Raw genomic sequence first — 21949 nt, 5'->3', positions numbered from 1 at the left:
CTAATAATTTCATGCATCACACTAGTTTTCCTTATGTACTTCTATTTAGCTTAGGTTAACCACTAGATAAGAGGCCTAAAGTGTTAACATTAGCGGTCAACGGTCATCCGGCCCGATTCGTAGAATGATTAAGACACGTTCAAGATCTTGGAAAGATCGATAACTAAACTACATGTCAAATTTGACGTTTATTTCAATTCCGCTGTAATCCCAATAAGATACGAGTATGTACGATATTTTTAACGTCAAAGTGACATTGATTGCCCGAATCGAGCTGCTTCCGTTAATTATACGACATACAAACGATATCTAAATGAGACTTATCTAAACCAAACTTATCGTTATCGTATCTAATTCTTCGAATCGGGCCGATTATTCCGTACAAACGTTCTCGACATTTTCCTCTCTAGCTGTTGGCCCAAGATGAATATTTCTTTATATGAGTTCAGTCTTACTAATACCTGTGACTGTACGTTTTTCAATTTATAATATTCTCGTTTTTATAAGAACTAGGTTACTTCAAAATGCGGTCAAATAAATGCACCGCGAACAAACGCCTAGAATATAAAATCAGCAACAATAAATGCAAAAATCAGAACGGCCAGACACAGATAATTTCTTTCTCAATTCGTTCCCAAAATTTATTCATGATTAGTTGAGTTTTGGAAAAGAAAAATGTCGAGAACGAAACCTACATTTCTAACATACACATACACACATGGAGATATTTTCCTAAAATTCTCAAATCTGAAAAGGGACTCAGCTGGTATTTCTTCATAAGTCTGCTACTTAAAGGTATGTACCCACCTACCTTGGCACAGACTCATCCGGCATTCGGCCGCGATTGAAAATTGTGTAAAAATATTTTAAACGGCTATTAAATTATACAAATTAAGGATTTTTGTACATAAAAAAAAAAAAAAAATTAAATTCAACATTTTAAAAGTAAAATTATTTCATCACCCTGACTTTAAACAAGTATTTTACTTATAACCTACTTGGGTCGTGTGAAATAGTCCCGAGGGAGTATTAGCTTATTTAACAATCTATAACTCCCCCGGTTACAACATAGGCATTTGTCCTCCAATTGTAATTTAAAAAAAAAAAACAAATAAATGATATTTCGTACATAAGTTCCAGGAAAACTGTGACTACAGCTTGTAATTCGTACGTACAGTCAGCGTCAAATACTTTATAGCAACCAAAGTGGCCAAATAGTTCGGTACACCATATATTTAGTATAGTGTACCGAACTATTTGGCCACGTTGACTGCTACAAAGTATTTGACGCTGACTGTACATTAATAACTGAGTTCTCGGAAACGGTTCTATAGATTTAATTACGAGAAACGATATTGTGACTGGCGGCCCGATTCGAACTTTATGCCCCGTTCACATCTATACCAGTAACATTCCAGTCCAGTGATAGAAACCAGTGCTGGATTGGATCATACGAAACGATATGTCGTTATTTTCATCGTCCAGTGAATGAATAGAGACTATAACCAAAAAAATAACAATACATATTCACTACTTAACGTATAATCCAGCAGTCACTGGACTGGAATGAGTATATTGCAGTGCCAGTTCACATTATTCTAGATTTAAATTCGATAACTGGATTGGAATGCTACTGGAATAAATGTAAACGGGGCATTAAGATACGTCAAACTTTAGGTCTAGATACGATATGGATCGGATATGTCAGTGTCAAAAGTGACGTTTTGGTTTAAAGAAAGTGATGAAACGCTAGTTAATCACACAGATATATCTGATCCATATCATATCTAGACCTAATATTTAACGTATCTCAAAGTTCGAATCGGGCCGAGGTATTTGTATCAATTGAAAACATCGATGCAACGCGTATGAGAACCATGTCAGTGTTCTTATACGCTAGACATTCAGAGGGCCTGCGGCGAACTACGTTCGACGTGTTACCTCTCTGTCGCACTTGTAAATTCGTACGTAAGTGTGACAGGCAAGCAACACGTCGAACGTGAGGCGCGGTAGGCCCTCGGGTACGTGCTTTTTCGTAAGTTGTGTATAGATATTCTATTATTAAATAATTGTAACAAAAGTGGATTAATTTGCTGCAATGCACTTAAATTTTCATGAATGAAGCGTTCCTCACAAACACTCCATCAACTGAATTAAATTAAACTTGTAAAAATGAAGATGGAAACCCGTAACTCGGCGTGCCGGCATTGTTAACCGTCCACTAATTACCGCCACCGCAAACTGTCAGTTAGCGGGACGTGGCGCGCTAACGACCGTTAAGCGATGACTTGACGGGGAAAAATAGTTCCAATGACCTGGAAAGGGCCTTCCGAACTTCGAAAAGTGAGAAGGGAGTTTGAAAACGTAGCTACAATGCCTTTCGACGATTGAAAAACACTTAATTTAGACGAATTGAAATCTCATAAAAAAATAGCCAGCTATTTTTTTACTTAATTCAGACAAATTACCAAAACCCAAATCCCAATACGTATTATATGTACTGCATGTATGTAGATAGAATACAAATATAGTAGAACTGTAATATACATCACTTAGTACCAAATAGGTACGGGAGATAGATTCCAAAACTTACTAAATAAATATGACTGCAGAAAAAACAACACTAATGACACAAGTTTTTAAGCGAAAAAGTCTTAGAGACAGCTGTCAGACTTGTTAACCAAGTTAAAACTCAACTTTAGTCTACTTGATGCTAATAGAGATGCTAATAAGACTCAAAAATATAAATTCTCAGTATAGCCTCTCGACGAAATTACTTCGACTTTACAAGTACATTCCTAGTACCTATTTGCCTATAAAAGTATTAAACTGCGAGATTTGTTTCTGAACTCTGTATAATCCAGCTAACTCCATCGGGATTGTATAAATATACAATCCTAGACATCTTTTTCTTAACTGTTTCACAAAAAAAATACTAATTTCTTTTTATCAGCATTCGGGCCAATATACATGCGAAAGAGTACATCTTAAAAAAGAAATAAAGAGACGTGCACAATCGAAAATTAATAACATTGTATTATAATCTTGTCTCCTCAGGGTTCCCAGTACTTGTCTTGGTTGGTCTGCAAGGATTTTCCTTGTTCTATTTGGATGTGTATGTTGTTAAGTTGTACAGTTTATTGCCAACATTCAATTATTTTTTATATATTATCTGTCTCATGTACAATAAAGTGTTTACATACTCGTACATACATATGTTATCGCAGCAATTCCGCCATGTGGCCTATTTTCTGTACTTATCTTAAAAACCCAGCTGAGACAGAAAGACCACTGGTGGAGTGGAGACTCATTTCCCAGGAAGCAAAGTATTTAATGAGCAAGACCCAGAACAGCAAACAATAAATTATAATTCAACTGAGTGCGAATGGAAAACAGCGAAACGCATAAAGGAACATAACAAATCGACTTTGGCGGTAAACAGTTTTGATAACTTTAAGTCGCCGGGAACAGACGGAATATACCCGGCACTATTGAAGTAGGGGAGGACATAAACTAATGTATACGTAACATCTATCCAATCTACTGTGCAGCTGCATAGCCTTTAGATGGGTACATACCACACAAATGGAGGGAAGTTAAAGTGATTTTCCTCCCAAAACCATCAGGCAAAACCGACTATTCGGATCCTAAGTTTTTCAGACCTGTCAGTTCGCAACTTGAAGACATTGCCAGGTTTCGTGGAGGAGCTGTGGTGGTTAGATCACAGTATATGGAAGGTGCCTTTTTAGACCCAGTAGTCCAACTTCGAACATTTCATAATTGCCGTTCGAAATTCAAAATCTCGGACGCAGGGCTATGCCAAGGCATTTCTTTTATTCATAAATTCCTTGATTATTTTCATTCCGGTACAAACATAGAATAGTAAATATTATAAATGTATATAATAGGCACATATGATCACTACACAAGCTGTCCCAAAAATACTGACGATATATTTGAGAGCATAATTGGAATCGTATTCCGACTAGCAAAAAGTAAAAAGAAACATTTTAGCGTCAATTCAAAAACCCGACTGCAGCGCCACCTGTCGAGTATAAAAATAAAAAATAATCTTTAAAAAAAAACAGGGTACACTTTTTTTCTAAAAAATTCCTTATGATCTACAGCTAGAAAGACATGCAATAGCACTCAACTTTTGTATTCATTTGATAAAAGACAAAGATCGACACGTGACAGAGTAGTGAGAAACATGACAACGAGAATAATTTTGAGCCAGTTGAGCCAAGCTTCCTAGAAATATCCATGGCAGATACACATTGTTATTGTTAGTGTTTGTTTAGACTAATAAAATGTTTTCGATTGTGCACAAAGAGAGAAGCTGCCGCCGGCGTAGTGATCCGCGAAATGGACCGGGCGTCCGGCGGAACAGTGTCGTTAGGCTTTCGAATGCATTCTTGGACAAGAGCGACCTGCAAAGCCATTCTACCCTGTGCTTTATCAAATGGTGAAATCGCTAACCTTGTGAAGTACAGGATATAACAATAATAGTGGGGATTCGTTTAAGGGCATTTAGAGCACGGTCTCATGTTGTGTTCTAATCACAACATGAGACCGTGCTGTCACAATAAATTTTAATGCGATTTTTTTTACTATGAGCAAATGGGGCAGGTCGTCCAAGTCGGCCCCTCCCCTCCAAAATCCCTCCAAAATCCAAACAATATTGCCGTCGAAAATGTTTGTCTTCTACTCTTTCCTAATCAGAATAATCTAATAGCTAATGTGCCATCTTATATATTATTATGTCATGTCAGAGCTGATTTAAATAAATAAACAATATATAAGCATTTCAGATATTAAATAATATATTCACAAGAACAAAATTCAAAGCACCGCTTATATGACCACTTTTTATAGCACATTAACAGTACATAATTTGCATACATACTTAATTACTACATTTGAATTCATTTACTAACTCCCATTTGATTCTTATTAGATATATACTTAAGACAGAGACGTTTACCGAAATTGGACTGTTTCACAAATGCATACTGACACAAACAATTTCGTTTCTAAATAGAAAATACTCAGAAACTAATAATTGTACTCCTCACCGAAACAAAATTTATTTACCTACCAGGATTTGAACTACGACCATATTAAATATTGTGGCCCTTGCTGTGTAGAAGGGTATCTACTAACTAAGCAAAAATTATCGTTTATATTACTTAGATTTTTAACACATTCATTGCCAGGAGGGTCCTCTGTTCGTAGGCGCTTTTCGCTATATTGAAACGCAGCTAAGATGTCTATCCTGACAGTTATGAATTGACCCTTAAATACATGACACTAACCCCATCGGTTAAACAGTAGATCTTAGCTTCGTAAATATAAGGGTCAATTCATAACTATCAGGATTGACTTCATAGCGGCGTTTCACTAACCATGTTTTTTTTTTTTTCATTTTAGCGGCTACGCTCGTAGCGCGTAGCTTGGGCTGGCACCAAAGAATACAATACTCACTAGGAGAAGAACGTTAACTCCATACAAAATAATGTCCCTTTCAAAACTTCGTTTATACTCGCTCTCTTTCTCTCTCAGAAATAAGATTTTTTTTTAACATAAACATAATTTATTTCAAAACACGTATTTCATGGTGGTGTTGACAGCCGGTTTAGCCTGGCGGGGTTTGGTAGGTGTACAGTTCTAGCTAGTGGTTCTGAGTTCGAATCCCAGCGACGGAATTTCTTTTTGGATTTTTTCTTTTTTGTTTTTATTGGGGTGAGGTTTTTAAATTAGCATTGTTCAAATAGAAAAATATTATGTTAGATATTAATCAAAAGCACAGGCATCACTGTCGTAAGAGGTAATGATTTCTATATTTTAAAGTTATTTCAAAATAAAAGGTAACCATATATTAGGATCAAAAGAGCTTGATTCGAAAAACATACAATAGGCAGAAAAAAGTAATTTTCTATACGCATTTATGTATCGGACGGGGCTTGTTGAACTAACTGTGACACTTGTATATAATATTAATTTACAAATTTAATTACACTGAAATAAATGGTGGGCTTGTCGCATATAATATCTACATACCGATATGAATTTTATTCAATGGGACCACAGGTCGGTAATTTCGGTTCATTAATATTGTGGCTACCAAATAACCTATCCTGTACGTGTCAATATTATCTTTTGAAATTTTTAAAGCACTATTCATGTTTAGTTCGCCTATTTATTAGCGCATGTTTTAATTCCCAGATTACCTTGATAACAATCAATAAAAGTCATTAAAAATCTTCATGATAAAAACAATGCACTTATATATATCTTTTATATACCTACATAAAACATGAATCTTTGGCACATCTGGTTTAACTCCACTATTGCAATTAATGTAAATTGTAATCATATCACTTATATCAGGCGAATAAACAAAAAATACATGGATATATGACTACTAAACTTGTTATTTCATCTATCCGATTGTCAGACACTTTCTGTTCCACAGCTCAGTGCAGCGGTCTTGATAATCACCGAGAAACTAGATGTGATGAGCATGGATATTTGTTCCTGAGTCATGGGTGTTTTCTATGTATTTAAGTATTTATAAATATTTATATATTATATATATCGTTGTCTAAGTACCCTCAACACAAGCCTTATTGAGCTTACTGTGGGACTTAGTCAATTTGTGTAATAATGTCCTATAATATTTATTTATTATTATTATTTATTTATGATGAATTTTGATTGTAATTTCGGACGCGATATAGCGTCCCTGGGATTTAAGATTAAATGTATGTATTTGAATGTGGCAATAGTACGCTTATTTCATTTAGAGATTAAAATATTTCTTACCTTGAAAGAATTGTTGTTTTTTGATTAGTACAATAGATTAAACTTTAACTGAGTCTGTGCGGTGACTATGCAAATATATTTCAAGCAGATACATCGTAAGTTAATCATTTTATATGAAAACTTTGATAGTTTTACTACAATGACTTTATTGACAGCATTGACATTGCAGACTTCTATATTCTAACCGGCCAGACCCAAGTGCAAGGCCTTATGGAGGGTAGACGTGCCTCTGACCTCCATAGATTTTATGAACATAGACAAAGACAAACTGAAAAAGTTAATAATTTATATAAAAAAATAGTAATTTACATATGGTAATGCGATATAAATCAACATATTTGATAAAAATAATTTTGTTTGTTCCCAAAATATTTTTATGTTAATTACTGGCAACTATTTCCCCAGCATCAGACCACACATGCGCAATTATTAAGTTTCATGTCTTTGTAAGGAAGTCGATAGGCCTTGGTTGGCACTAAATGTTTTATTGTACGTATAGGTACTTCTCGTTCATACACAGTTACGTGCCTGTACAGAAGCAGGACATACAGCAACGTGTATAAGCGATTTGGCGCATGTCTGATTTGGAATGAGGTTTTGGACTCTCTGGAGTTGTATAGATAGGTATCAAAATCTCTGAGTCTATCAATTTTTACAGTCTCTTTTATATTGCCTACGTATTATCTGCAACGAATTTGTAAATCCAATTAAATCAGAATACGAGTTAGTGCATAATGTAAATCCGTTAGCATTCTCCCAGTCCTAGGGTTGTCAACTTGCTACATAATATTCGTCTAATTTAGTCATCAGGGTGATCACTCAGATAATCTTAGTAACTATCGCGGAGTAAGCGCATTTACTGAAATAACATTATATACACGCACAGAAAAATAAGCACTGAAAAGGCTCTTGATGTCAAAGAAGTACAGAGACATTATCAAGCTCTGTCAGCAAATCACGTCAACTGCAAGATGTACTAAATTGGGACTTTGGGACCATAGGGAGCTTAGCGGTACTTTCATGGCTCCTCTACACGATGGACCATCATAGTGGCCCACTAAGCTGGGCCACCGTGTAGAGAGGGTAGTGGTGTCGGATGGCTTATGGCGCGCGGGATGGCGATGGGATGGCCGCGGTGTCGGTTTTTCGTCCGCACATCAAAGGCAGTGGACCAGCGATGGCTGTCCGCATCTACACGTGGCCCATCCCACAGTGCGTGCTCGAACGCGGTCGAGTGAGGACGTTCGTGCTGTGTCTTATTTTGATTAAAAATGACGAGTATGTTGCCGCATCACGAAAGAATAAAGTTTTTAGAGTTATATCGGGGAGAAAGCGTAACATGGAACCCCAAACATAAAGACCAAAACTATAGAATTAAGGTAGCAGGATATTTTAAAAAAAAGTTTTTATAACAAATAGTGCATGAATTAATTAGAGGATTAGGAAAATTACTTATACATTACGCAGACATCTATATATACAGTACATTCACAATTTAAATAAACAAATATACCATTAATAAAAGAAATAAATATTAGATACCTACATATCTAAATATATATACATACATAAATTATATATCTGCACAATATATACCTACACAATATATATCTACACAGCGGCACATTAAGGAAGAGACAAGTAATGATTTTTAGTAGGGTCTCAAAGCTTTGAAGAGTTTATTGCACAAATTTAAATTGACATAGTTGACAACCTGTCTGGCTTAGTGGGTAGTGACCCTGCCTATGAAGCCGATGGTCCCGGGTTCAAATCCTGGTAAGGGCATTTATTCGTGTGATGAGCATGGATATTCGTTCCGGAGTCATGGATGTCTTCTATGTATTTAAGTATTTATACATATGTATATAATATGTATATCGTTGTCTAAGTACCCACAACACAAGCCTTATTGAGCTTTCCGTGGGACTTAGTCAATTTGTGTAATACTATCCTATAATAAGTAGTTTATTTATTTATTGCGATGGATAGATAAAATCCACCATAATCTTCTACGTCATTTCTTTTTAATTACTTTATTATTGTGCAAATTAAGAAAAGGTTGGTACGTGGCGTATAAATAAACTGCTGCAGCGGCTAATGCTCCCACGTCCGTCTTGGAAAACGAATAGATCGCAACTGAATGTCGCCATCGTGTAGTGGCGTGTGAGCCATCGCATGGCCATCTCGCTGGGCCAGCGCTGGGCCATCGTGAAGAGGAGCCATCAGTGACGTTTTCGTAAAACTATTTCTTTGTAAGAAATGAAGTAGTGGTTATTCGAATAGTAGGTATGTACCGGTCGTTTCTAAAATTGATTAAACGATTGGTTGGAGAAAGTTTGCTATATACGTTTCCTGTATTACATGTTATTTGTTGCTGTTGTTGATTTAAATTACATATAGATTTGTGATCGATCAACGTGATCCAAAAGCGGTTCCAAAACTTTTCGCGTTTCGTTATTTTTTATAACTGATTGCATTAACAATCATGTTGACAACGTCACAATAGGTACGACGATGGCATGAGCTTTTTTTTATTTATTAAAAACTGATCGTCGATTGGCTCTAGTCACACCTGATGGAAAGTGAAGACAGGGCCCAAGATGGAGCTCACCGGTTCAGTAGTAGCCTATTCACTCTTGCTTTAAAGAGACCGAGGTCATATTTATCAGGGAATACAGATGGCGGGAGCGCATTCCATTCTTTAGCCGTATATTTTAATATGTTAAAATGTTTAACGTACTGACGCCAAGTTCCAAAAACATGGCCGCAGACTCAAAAAATGTTTTAAAAATTCTATTAGTGTTCCGTAGAGGATCAGATTAGGGTTAATTCATTTCTTTAATTATTTAAATAGTTACTTCATCTTACATATTTTATTTTATTTTATTTTATTTTTATTTTATTTATTTGGAGATCCAACAGCTGTGACATTAACATAGAAAAATATAGTAGATACAGGAAGCCAATTATAGGAACTCACAGGTAGAGACATAATACTAAACTAAGATTACGCACTATTGCAACCACATATGTGAACAAAGCGAATACAAATGATCCTTAATAAGGATAATGTGGGAGTTCAAAATACTAATTAACTTACTAACATAATGAGGTCTAAGGTAAAATTATAAATAGTAAATCCGTAATTAATAGGTATACAAGAAGGCCACAACACGCTCACTCAAAAGACTCAAAGTATTTCTGCACTAAATTACGTCTCACGCTAGGAATGCCACAGTTGAATATATCCATATCCAATTCTTTAGATAGCTCATTTAGGTTACGACTGGCGCGTGGTAAAAAACTATTCTGTCTGTATTTGGAAGATGCATTGCTGATTGCTATTGGGGGATGATACCTTTTAGAACGAATGGGGGTTTTGAAACATAGTTTACTTAGCAACTCAGAGCAATCGATTACACCATTGGTAATACTTAGGAGATATGTAATATCTGCTATTTCACGGCGTTTTTGTAAAGGGACAAGGTGATGGTGCTTACATATTTTAAGATAGTTGGAAGAACTGTAGGGATATTTTAATTTAAAGCAAAGGTGTTTTATGAATTTTTTCTGAATGCGTTCAATTCTGTCAATATATGTATTGTAGCAAGGGTTCCAGACCTGAGAGGCATATTCTAACTTACTTCTAACATATGAACAATATAGCACCTTAAGCGTCTTAGCCTGAGTGAAGTGAACAGAATTGCGCATTATGAAACCTAGGGCTTTATAAGCGCCACAAATAATGTTATTAATGTGATTATCAAAAATTAGTTTAGAGTCGTGAATGACCCCTAAATCTCTCATACATGATACTTTCTGCAGGGTTTGACCCTTTAAGGCATAGGTAGTATCGACTAAGTTACGTTGGCGCGAGAAGGTCATTGCAAAACATTTAGAGGGATTCAAGTCCAATCTGTATAATTGACAATAATCATCAAGGCGTACGAGGTCAGACTGTAGTAATATTGAGTCAGCAATAGATTCTATCTTTAAGAAAACTTTCATGTCATCAGCGAAACAAAGAAGCTTGGAATGCAGGAGACATTTGTCAATATCATTAATAAATATATTAAAGAGCAACGGCCCTAATAATGACCCTTGCGGTACCCCACTAGGAACAGTGACCCAGCCGGACATATAATTATTCACGACAACAGCCTGGGTTCTGTTCTCGATATATGATATAAACCATCGCAGTAAATCCCCATTTATTCCGATGTTATTCAGCTTTGATATTAGTAAGCTGTGGTCAATGCGATCGAAACATTTGCTGTAATCAGTATAAATTACATCAACTTGGGACCCACTATCCATAGCGTCAGTAACATAATCGTTCAACAGAATAAGATTAGATACTGTAGATCTACGTCGCAAAAATCCGTGTTGATTAGCATTAAAATAATTATTTAAACAATTATAAACTTGATTAAAAACAATTTTTTCAAGCACTTTTGATAAAATACATAATTTGGATATGGGCCTGTAATTTGCAATATCAGTTTTGGGCCCTTTTTTATGTACTGGGGTGATAAAAGCAGACTTCCATATTGAAGGTATAGAGCACTCTGAGAAGGAACGTCGAAAAAGCATGACTATCGGCCTTGCTAGGTTCTCAGCACACTTAATTAAAAATTGTGCTGGGAGCTGATCGGGGCCAGCAGACTTGGAGGGATCTAACTTAAGCAATAAGGCGGTGACGAGATCTGGGTCGACCTCAATTGAATTTAGGTTGACAATTGACTCAGTGCTAGAGACAAGTGAATTATAATTGGTCGAATTAATAGATGGTGAAAAATTGGTAAAAAAATAATCTGAAAAGGCTTCACAAATACCTTGTCCTGTATTAACCAAATTATTTCCATATTTCATACTGCTGGGCAGACTGCTGTTTGTTCCCAAAATATTTTTATGTTAATTACTGGCAACTATTTCCCCAGCATCAGACCACACATGCGCAATTATTAAGTTTCATGTCTTTGTAAGGAAGTCGATAGGCCTTGGTTGGCACTAAATGTTTTATTGTACGTATAGGTACTTCTCGTTCATACACAGTTACGTGCCTGTACAGAAGCAGGACATACAGCAACGTGTATAAGCGATTTGGCGCATGTCTGATTTGGAATGAGGTTTTGGACTCTCTGGAGTTGTATAGATAGGTATCAAAATCTCTGAGTCTATCAATTTTTACAGTCTCTTTTATATTGCCTACGTATTATCTGCAACGAATTTGTAAATCCAATTAAATCAGAATACGAGTTAGTGCATAATGTAAATCCGTTAGCATTCTCCCAGTCCTAGGGTTGTCAACTTGCTACATAATATTCGTCTAATTTAGTCATCAGGGTGATCACTCAGATAATCTTAGTAACTATCGCGGAGTAAGCGCATTTACTGAAATAACATTATATACACGCACAGAAAAATAAGCACTGAAAAGGCTCTTGATGTCAAAGAAGTACAGAGACATTATCAAGCTCTGTCAGCAAATCACGTCAACTGCAAGATGTACTAAATTGGGACTTTGGGACCATAGGGAGCTTAGCGGTACTTTCATGGCTCCTCTACACGATGGACCATCATAGTGGCCCACTAAGCTGGGCCACCGTGTAGAGAGGGTAGTGGTGTCGGATGGCTTATGGCGCGCGGGATGGCGATGGGATGGCCGCGGTGTCGGTTTTTCGTCCGCACATCAAAGGCAGTGGACCAGCGATGGCTGTCCGCATCTACACGTGGCCCATCCCACAGTGCGTGCTCGAACGCGGTCGAGTGAGGACGTTCGTGCTGTGTCTTATTTTGATTAAAAATGACGAGTATGTTGCCGCATCACGAAAGAATAAAGTTTTTAGAGTTATATCGGGGAGAAAGCGTAACATGGAACCCCAAACATAAAGACCAAAACTATAGAATTAAGGTAGCAGGATATTTTAAAAAAAAGTTTTTATAACAAATAGTGCATGAATTAATTAGAGGATTAGGAAAATTACTTATACATTACGCAGACATCTATATATACAGTACATTCACAATTTAAATAAACAAATATACCATTAATAAAAGAAATAAATATTAGATACCTACATATCTAAATATATATACATACATAAATTATATATCTGCACAATATATACCTACACAATATATATCTACACAGCGGCACATTAAGGAAGAGACAAGTAATGATTTTTAGTAGGGTCTCAAAGCTTTGAAGAGTTTATTGCACAAATTTAAATTGACATAGTTGACAACCTGTCTGGCTTAGTGGGTAGTGACCCTGCCTATGAAGCCGATGGTCCCGGGTTCAAATCCTGGTAAGGGCATTTATTCGTGTGATGAGCATGGATATTCGTTCCGGAGTCATGGATGTCTTCTATGTATTTAAGTATTTATACATATGTATATAATATGTATATCGTTGTCTAAGTACCCACAACACAAGCCTTATTGAGCTTTCCGTGGGACTTAGTCAATTTGTGTAATACTATCCTATAATAAGTAGTTTATTTATTTATTGCGATGGATAGATAAAATCCACCATAATCTTCTACGTCATTTCTTTTTAATTACTTTATTATTGTGCAAATTAAGAAAAGGTTGGTACGTGGCGTATAAATAAACTGCTGCAGCGGCTAATGCTCCCACGTCCGTCTTGGAAAACGAATAGATCGCAACTGAATGTCGCCATCGTGTAGTGGCGTGTGAGCCATCGCATGGCCATCTCGCTGGGCCAGCGCTGGGCCATCGTGAAGAGGAGCCATCAGTGACGTTTTCGTAAAACTATTTCTTTGTAAGAAATGAAGTAGTGGTTATTCGAATAGTAGGTATGTACCGGTCGTTTCTAAAATTGATTAAACGATTGGTTGGAGAAAGTTTGCTATATACGTTTCCTGTATTACATGTTATTTGTTGCTGTTGTTGATTTAAATTACATATAGATTTGTGATCGATCAACGTGATCCAAAAGCGGTTCCAAAACTTTTCGCGTTTCGTTATTTTTTATAACTGATTGCATTAACAATCATGTTGACAACGTCACAATAGGTACGACGATGGCATGAGCTTTTTTTTATTTATTAAAAACTGATCGTCGATTGGCTCTAGTCACACCTGATGGAAAGTGAAGACAGGGCCCAAGATGGAGCTCACCGGTTCAGTAGTAGCCTATTCACTCTTGCTTTAAAGAGACCGAGGTCATATTTATCAGGGAATACAGATGGCGGGAGCGCATTCCATTCTTTAGCCGTATATTTTAATATGTTAAAATGTTTAACGTACTGACGCCAAGTTCCAAAAACATGGCCGCAGACTCAAAAAATGTTTTAAAAATTCTATTAGTGTTCCGTAGAGGATCAGATTAGGGTTAATTCATTTCTTTAATTATTTAAATAGTTACTTCATCTTACATATTTTATTTTATTTTATTTTATTTTTATTTTATTTATTTGGAGATCCAACAGCTGTGACATTAACATAGAAAAATATAGTAGATACAGGAAGCCAATTATAGGAACTCACAGGTAGAGACATAATACTAAACTAAGACGCACTATTGCAACCACATATGTGAACAAAGCGAATACAAATGATACTTAATAAGGATAATGTGGGAGTTCAAAATACTAATTAACTTAGTAACATAATGAGGTCTAAGGTAAAATTATAAATAGTAAATCCGTAATTAATAGGTATACAAGAAGGCGACAACACGCTCACTCAAAAGACTCAAAGTATTTCTGCACTAAATTACGTCTCACGCTAGGAATGCCACAGTTGAATATATCCATATCCAATTCTTTAGATAGCTCATTTAGGTTACGACTGGCGCGTGGTAAAAAACTATTCTGTCTGTATTTGGAAGATGCATTGCTGATTGCTATTGGGGGATGATACCTTTTAGAACGAATGGGGGTTTTGAAACATAGTTTACTTAGCAACTCAGAGCAATCGATTACACCATTGGTAATACTTAGGAGATATGTAATATCTGCTATTTCACGGCGTTTTTGTAAAGGGACAAGGTGATGGTGCTTACATATTTTAAGATAGTTGGAAGAACTGTAGGGATATTTTAATTTAAAGCAAAGGTGTTTTATGAATTTTTTCTGAATGCGTTCAATTCTGTCAATATATGTATTGTAGCAAGGGTTCCAGACCTGAGAGGCATATTCTAACTTACTTCTAACATATGAACAATATAGCACCTTAAGCGTCTTAGCCTGAGTGAAGTGAACAGAATTGCGCATTATGAAACCTAGGGCTTTATAAGCGCCACAAATAATGTTATTAATGTGATTATCAAAAATTAGTTTAGAGTCGTGAATGACCCCTAAATCTCTCATACATGATACTTTCTGCAGGGTTTGACCCTTTAAGGCATAGGTAGTATCGACTAAGTTACGTTGGCGCGAGAAGGTCATTGCAAAACATTTAGAGGGATTCAAGTCCAATCTGTATAATTGACAATAATCATCAAGGCGTACGAGGTCAGACTGTAGTAATATTGAGTCAGCAATAGATTCTATCTTTAAGAAAACTTTCATGTCATCAGCGAAACAAAGAAGCTTGGAATGCAGGAGACATTTGTCAATATCATTAATAAATATATTAAAGAGCAACGGCCCTAATAATGACCCTTGCGGTACCCCACTAGGAACAGTGACCCAGCCGGACATATAATTATTCACGACAACAGCCTGGGTTCTGTTCTCGATATATGATATAAACCATCGCAGTAAATCCCCATTTATTCCGATGTTATTCAGCTTTGATATTAGTAAGCTGTGGTCAATGCGATCGAAACATTTGCTGTAATCAGTATAAATTACATCAACTTGGGACCCACTATCCATAGCGTCAGTAACATAATCGTTCAACAGAATAAGATTAGATACTGTAGATCTACGTCGCAAAAATCCGTGTTGATTAGCATTAAAATAATTATTTAAACAATTATAAACTTGATTAAAAACAATTTTTTCAAGCACTTTTGATAAAATACATAATTTGGATATGGGCCTGTAATTTGCAATATCAGTTTTGGGCCCTTTTTTATGTACTGGGGTGATAAAAGCAGACTTCCATATTGAAGGTATAGAGCACTCTGAGAAGGAACGCCGAAAAAGCATGACTATCGGCCTTGCTAGGTTCTCAGCACACTTAATTAAAAATTGTGCTGGGAGCTGATCGGGGCCAGCAGACTTGGAGGGATCTAACTTAAGCAATAAGGCGGTGACGAGATCTGGGTCGACCTCAATTGAATTTAGGTTGACAATTGACTCAGTGCTAGAGACAAGTGAATTATAATTGGTCGAATTAATAGATGGTGAAAAATTGGTAAAAAAATAATCTGAAAAGGCTTCACAAATACCTTGTCCTGTATTAACCAAATTATTTCCATATTTCATACTGCTGGGCAGACCGTGGGAGGTTGATCGTGATTTGACAAATGACCAAAATTGACTCGGGTTACTAGAAATATTTTTTTCAGCACGACGCACAAAATTAGTAAAACATTCATGTTCTAATTTACGAACTCTGTCCCTCAGTACATTATATGAAATTAAGTCAGAAACATTATTATATGTTCTGTATTTTTTTAAGTATTTATATTTTTCTTTTATGGCTTTTTTCAAAGGAACAGAAAACCATGCTGGATAATTATCTTTTTTAATATTTTTGCTAGGTATAAATTTGTCTCTAAGTCTAAGAAAAGTCATGTAAAAGAAATCCAGCGATTGGGCCAATGAGCGACCAGAAAATTCCTCTTCCCAGCATATAGACGCTAATTCATTATTGATAGATGCATAGTCACCTTTATTCCAATAATATTTAACAAAGGGAGCTGACTGCAGAGGGTTAATCGTAGTATACTCAATTTTAACAATAAGAGCCTCATGATATGGGTCAATAGGTACTATAGGACTCGCGCAGTGACTAACAGATACAAGGTCATTAGATATGACTAAGTCTAATATCTTTCCAAAACGATTTACAATGCCATTGTACTGGTTAAAATTAACAGCATTAAGCTCGTCAACAAAACTGCACTCGTCGCTACTTATATAATTTGATGGAACCATAACAGAGTCCTGTGCTGTCCATACGATATTACTCATGTTAAAATCTCCAATTACCAAGAATTTTTCATCAGGGTTATTTAATACTATATTACTTAAATTACTCAAAAAATTATTTAATTGTTGCGAAAAAGTATAACCATTGTTTTGTTTGCACAGATACACCACGCATAAATGAACTTTTATCGGTCTATTATAATTATCTTTAAGTGTTAGCGTAACCCATAAATCCTCTGCAGATGACTGGAAAGAAGGTTGCGGGGTAACCGTCAGTTCACGGCGTGTAGCTATGATTACGCCCCCACCGCGATTTTGTCCCGTTAAGCTGGCGTCCCGATCCCGCCGCCACACAACGTACCTATCATCAAATAATTCAGAATCCAAAACTCCATCCACGAGCCACGTCTCGGTTAGAGTTATTATGTCAAAAGAGGCCAAACTTAAATTGCGATAAAATGTAAATGTTTTCGTTCTAAGCCCCCGAACGTTCTGGTAGTAAATAGAAGGATAATTATCACTTAACATCATATTAGCCATTTAGGTAAGGAAGCTAAGTAAAATTGCGTAAATAACAAATTAAAAAGGTATTTTAAGCAATGCATACAACCAAAGGACACCGATAAATTTAATAGCAGAGCAATTTTTTTTTTATAGTTGTTATAACCAACCATAGAATGAGTGCCATATATGTGAAAGATATCGTAAATGAGCGAATTATTTAAGCAGTGCAACAGAGAGAAGTACGTATTTTTGACTGAGCGTGTTGTGCATTCCTGGAAATTGCGCCGGGCAGCGACAAGGTCAAGCGCTAAACAATAAACAGGCCAGGTGTGCCGATCTGCGATGTCCAAACTTTTTTCTGTCCGAATTAAAAACACAAAACATGCTATAAAATTACACAGTAAATTGTAAACACGACAACTTAAGGTAATCTGTTTAAATCGCGTACGTTATTGATAATATGAACTTTAGAGTTATCGTCTTTCCGCACATGAATCTTACAAAACTTAACCCACACGTAGAGGTAGTTCTTTTGTTTAAGTGTCGATTTCGTTAGGGTTAGCAGCTTTTTATTTTCGGGTGTCAAATGATCGTTTATATAAACCCTCTGCGTATTTCCCTGAAAACCAATCTCCTCAGCTGTGATATTTTTCTTTAAACGTGCAGATGCGACGAAGTCTTCTTTCAAGTAGCGGTTTATGAAGTTGATAATAATCGACTTCTCTAACACAAATTAATAAGCTATAATAAGATAAGCTAACACAAATTGGAAAGAATGTTTTTTTCTTATATATAGCAGTGTTTAGCACTGGTAACTTAAGGTTGATCTAAAAGCTTTTCCGACGTGACACTAGCGCATTCTAGTGAAATAAAATAAAACTTCTCTCGCCGTTCGAACTGAATGCACGCTCCGCGTCTACCGAGCCACGCTCATGCTAATTTATTTAAACCTTTTCTTCTAATACACGTCGCTGCTGGTGTTTACAAAATCAATTACATACAACCAGTTAATCTATGGATAAGTGTAGATCTTACGGGAAGGCGGTGAACCTTCCAAATCTCCAATTTAAAACAACCACGTGGCTACGGTAAAGAGCTGCTGGATCCCATGTAAGTTCGCCGCTCAATAACTGCCCATTAGTTTATTGTCAAATCATGATCATTATTGATAAATATTTTATTTTCTCAGATTTTAATTACCATTCTTCGACAAGCACTTCTATCTCACATACCTACCTATGTATTTTTATTTTATCATTATTGGAAGACAGTAAAAAATATATAGTAGCAATAAGTAGGTATATGACGTATTTATAAACATTAGATATCCGCTCATTTGCTGTTATTTAGGTATATCTGTGTATTTTACCTAACCACTTATTTGTTTAAACATGTAAAAGGTTATCACGCGTGCTACATTTTACTGTATTGTTTTAAATAAATCTATGTAAGGAAAATCATCGGCAACCCTGCCGCTTCAGTGGAGTGAAAAAGAAGATTCAATCGGATGTTGCATTTTCAATGTTATCACTCGACAAACAAGCTGTTCGATGGGCGGCGCCGGTTCTCGCGAAGCATTTTGTTTATATTTAGACAAAGTGCCGTGTTGTTTTTTTTTTTTTGTTGTAATGGCAACTCTTAACTTTAACGAAAAGTGGCAGTTATTTCATTGTAACTGGGTTAACAATTCTTATTTATCATATACACATATCTGCAATATGCAAAAAAATACCAGCGGCGGTATCAAGGTTGCATTATTTATCACTTGCCATGTCATGCGTCACTTTCAGGCATGTTGACAGATCATAAAAACCGACCATCTTAGGACTACAGTTGAGAAAGTGATTTAAATCAAGAAGTATTAAACTGAAACGAATTATTGTGTTTCGTGAAAATTTCAACTATAGTAAAAAATACCAGCGGCGGTATCAAGGTTGCATTTTTATCACTTGTCATGTCATGCTTCACTTTCAGGCATGTTGACAGATCATAAAAACCGACCATCTTAGGCCTACAGTTGAGAAAGTGATTTAAATCAAGATGTATTAAACTGAAACGAATTATTGTGTTTCCTGAAAATTTCAACTAAAGTAAATGCAACGTATTACAAATGTTAAGTAAATGTTTAGGCAATTTGCAGGAGAATATAGTTTATTACAGTCACAGTAGAGAAAGGGTCTTGAAAATTCTTCTTCTTCTTCCTCGCGTTGTCCCGGCATTTTGCCACGGCTCATGGGAGCCTGGGGTCCGCTTGACAACTAATCCTAAGATTTGGCGTAGGCACTAATTTTTACGAAAGCGACTGCCATCTGCCCTTCCAACCCAGAGGGTAAACTAGGCCTTGTTGGGAGTAGTCCGGTTTCCTCACGATGTTTTCCTTCACCGAAAAGCGGCTGGTAAATATCAAATGATATTTCGTACATAAGATAAGAAAGGGTCTTGAAAATTACTATTTCAATATAAAAAAAATCGGATAGGTATATGAAACATTTCCTCAAGCAAAAGAAATGTTTATTGGTTCAAAATACCTACTATTTTTACTCGTGCAGACACGCAAATTAACCGGCACATTTTACCAGTCGTTTTTTAAAGTGAAAATTTATGCCTCCGTAAATTTAATCTCCGAACAAGCCAGCTAAACGAGCTCTAAGTTTCTTAATTATTGCCTTCCTAAATTATTTGGCTGGTATTAATTACGACTTTCGACCTGAGCACTCGTTAGTCGGGTGCTCATTAGTGTAATTTTTTATCAGCGTTAAGTATAAGGAGGAAACGTATTTTAATATTAATTCTTCACAAAGAAAAGGAAACAGGTACCCAATTATTCGGCTCAACAAAAAACCGTGAGGGTAGATTGTAATATTTTTATGTACTTAAATAATACTAGATCCACATAAATAACTTAGTATTATATTAACGACTGAATACCAAACTAACAATAAACTGAGTAATTACATGTTATGGCTTAAGGTAGAGCACCCTTTCTGTCATCTAATTATAAATCTACATATAGAAGGTTATATATTGAAAATAAAAAAAAACCTATACCTACCTTACACACTTACTAAGCATTCCAACATAGACCCACTGAACGTAATTCTTTTGCGTCATACACCTACATATAATTTTAGAACTATTTTTTTTTCTTTATTTTATTCGACCACAGGACAACAACAGCCGTAGATATAAAACGTACATAAGTATTTTTACATAGTATTAGGCCAATAACAGTTATCCGTTGGTTGCAAATTAAAATACAGATATATTATTAATAAAACAAAATAATAAAAGTGTGCAAGCCACACAGTAACAATAACACAATAACAGTAGGTGATAGATCAGTACATAATCAACATGAAAATTGAAGTTAGAGGTAGGTACACGTTTGCATAAAGTTAATGGGTATGCCTTAACATTAATACTTGTTTTAATTTATTTATATTGCACTTCGCGAGTACTAACACTACGCTACTATTACGATTTAACTTACGTGTTTATTTTTAAACATAGGAAATTAGTTCCACTGGCGACACCTCTAAAACATTAATTAATCTACCCTATTCATATTCAAGCTCAAAGTAAATCTAAAGGGATTTCCTACAAACTTTATTTTTCAACAAATGCTATGATACAATATAACAGGTAACCAAACCAGTTGTCGAAAATCCCTCTATCGTTTTTATAGAAGGGACCACAGTGATTCAGAGAGATATTTGCTCGAATCAAAGGAATAGAAAGGGCCGGCCCGTGAAATTGGATTCCCGTACATTTTCAATACAGTAATTGATCAAGTGATATTGATATGAAGATATAAATAGGAATCACAACATGTTTCAATATTGATTGGATAATGTATATTGTATCTAATATGTTATTTTATTGAAGGTAAATAGTTAGGTTAAGAGTTAAGACATACAAACGTGCTGCTGATTTTTTTCTTTTGCTCAATCGTTTGTTTGTCTGAATTATGGTTCAACTGATAAACATCACACTAACATAACTAACTAATCATAATCAATCGGAATTAGAAGCTGCACCGTTCGGGCGCGCAAAAATATCTTATCCATATTTATCGATTAACCTTGATTATATTTTGCATGTATTTTGATTCGATACACTAACTGTTTTGGACCAGAATCTGTGTTAAAATAGGCTACGCACTGGTTTACGTCATTTAATGTTTACTTTCCTTATCGTTATCAGTCTGTGGTGTTGACACATAAGTACAGTGATGATGAAAAATACTATTATCGCAAGTATGTTTTTTATTTTGTATATTTTTTTAACTATTGAAAACGGTAACGGTTTCTAATTTGTTGGACGCGAATAAAACACTCCGTTCAGGATCAATAGTTTCTGTTACAATATATTTTATTATAATAATTTGTAACGGACCGTCGTCGGTACAGTTAAATGACCATATAATATTTAAAATAACTAAGGTATCCGAACTTTGAACACTGCTTAATTCAACTATCGATGATTTAACCATTCAATGCTTAATTGCAGTTATTTATTTTTAACGTTTTCAATTTTATACTTTTGTA

This window comes from Cydia pomonella, chromosome 3 (assembly GCF_033807575.1).
Source record: "Cydia pomonella isolate Wapato2018A chromosome 3, ilCydPomo1, whole genome shotgun sequence".
Taxonomy (NCBI): Eukaryota; Metazoa; Arthropoda; class Insecta; order Lepidoptera; family Tortricidae; genus Cydia; species Cydia pomonella.
The sequence above is the reverse complement of the archived record's forward strand: the minus strand, read 5'-3'. Positions refer to the sequence as shown.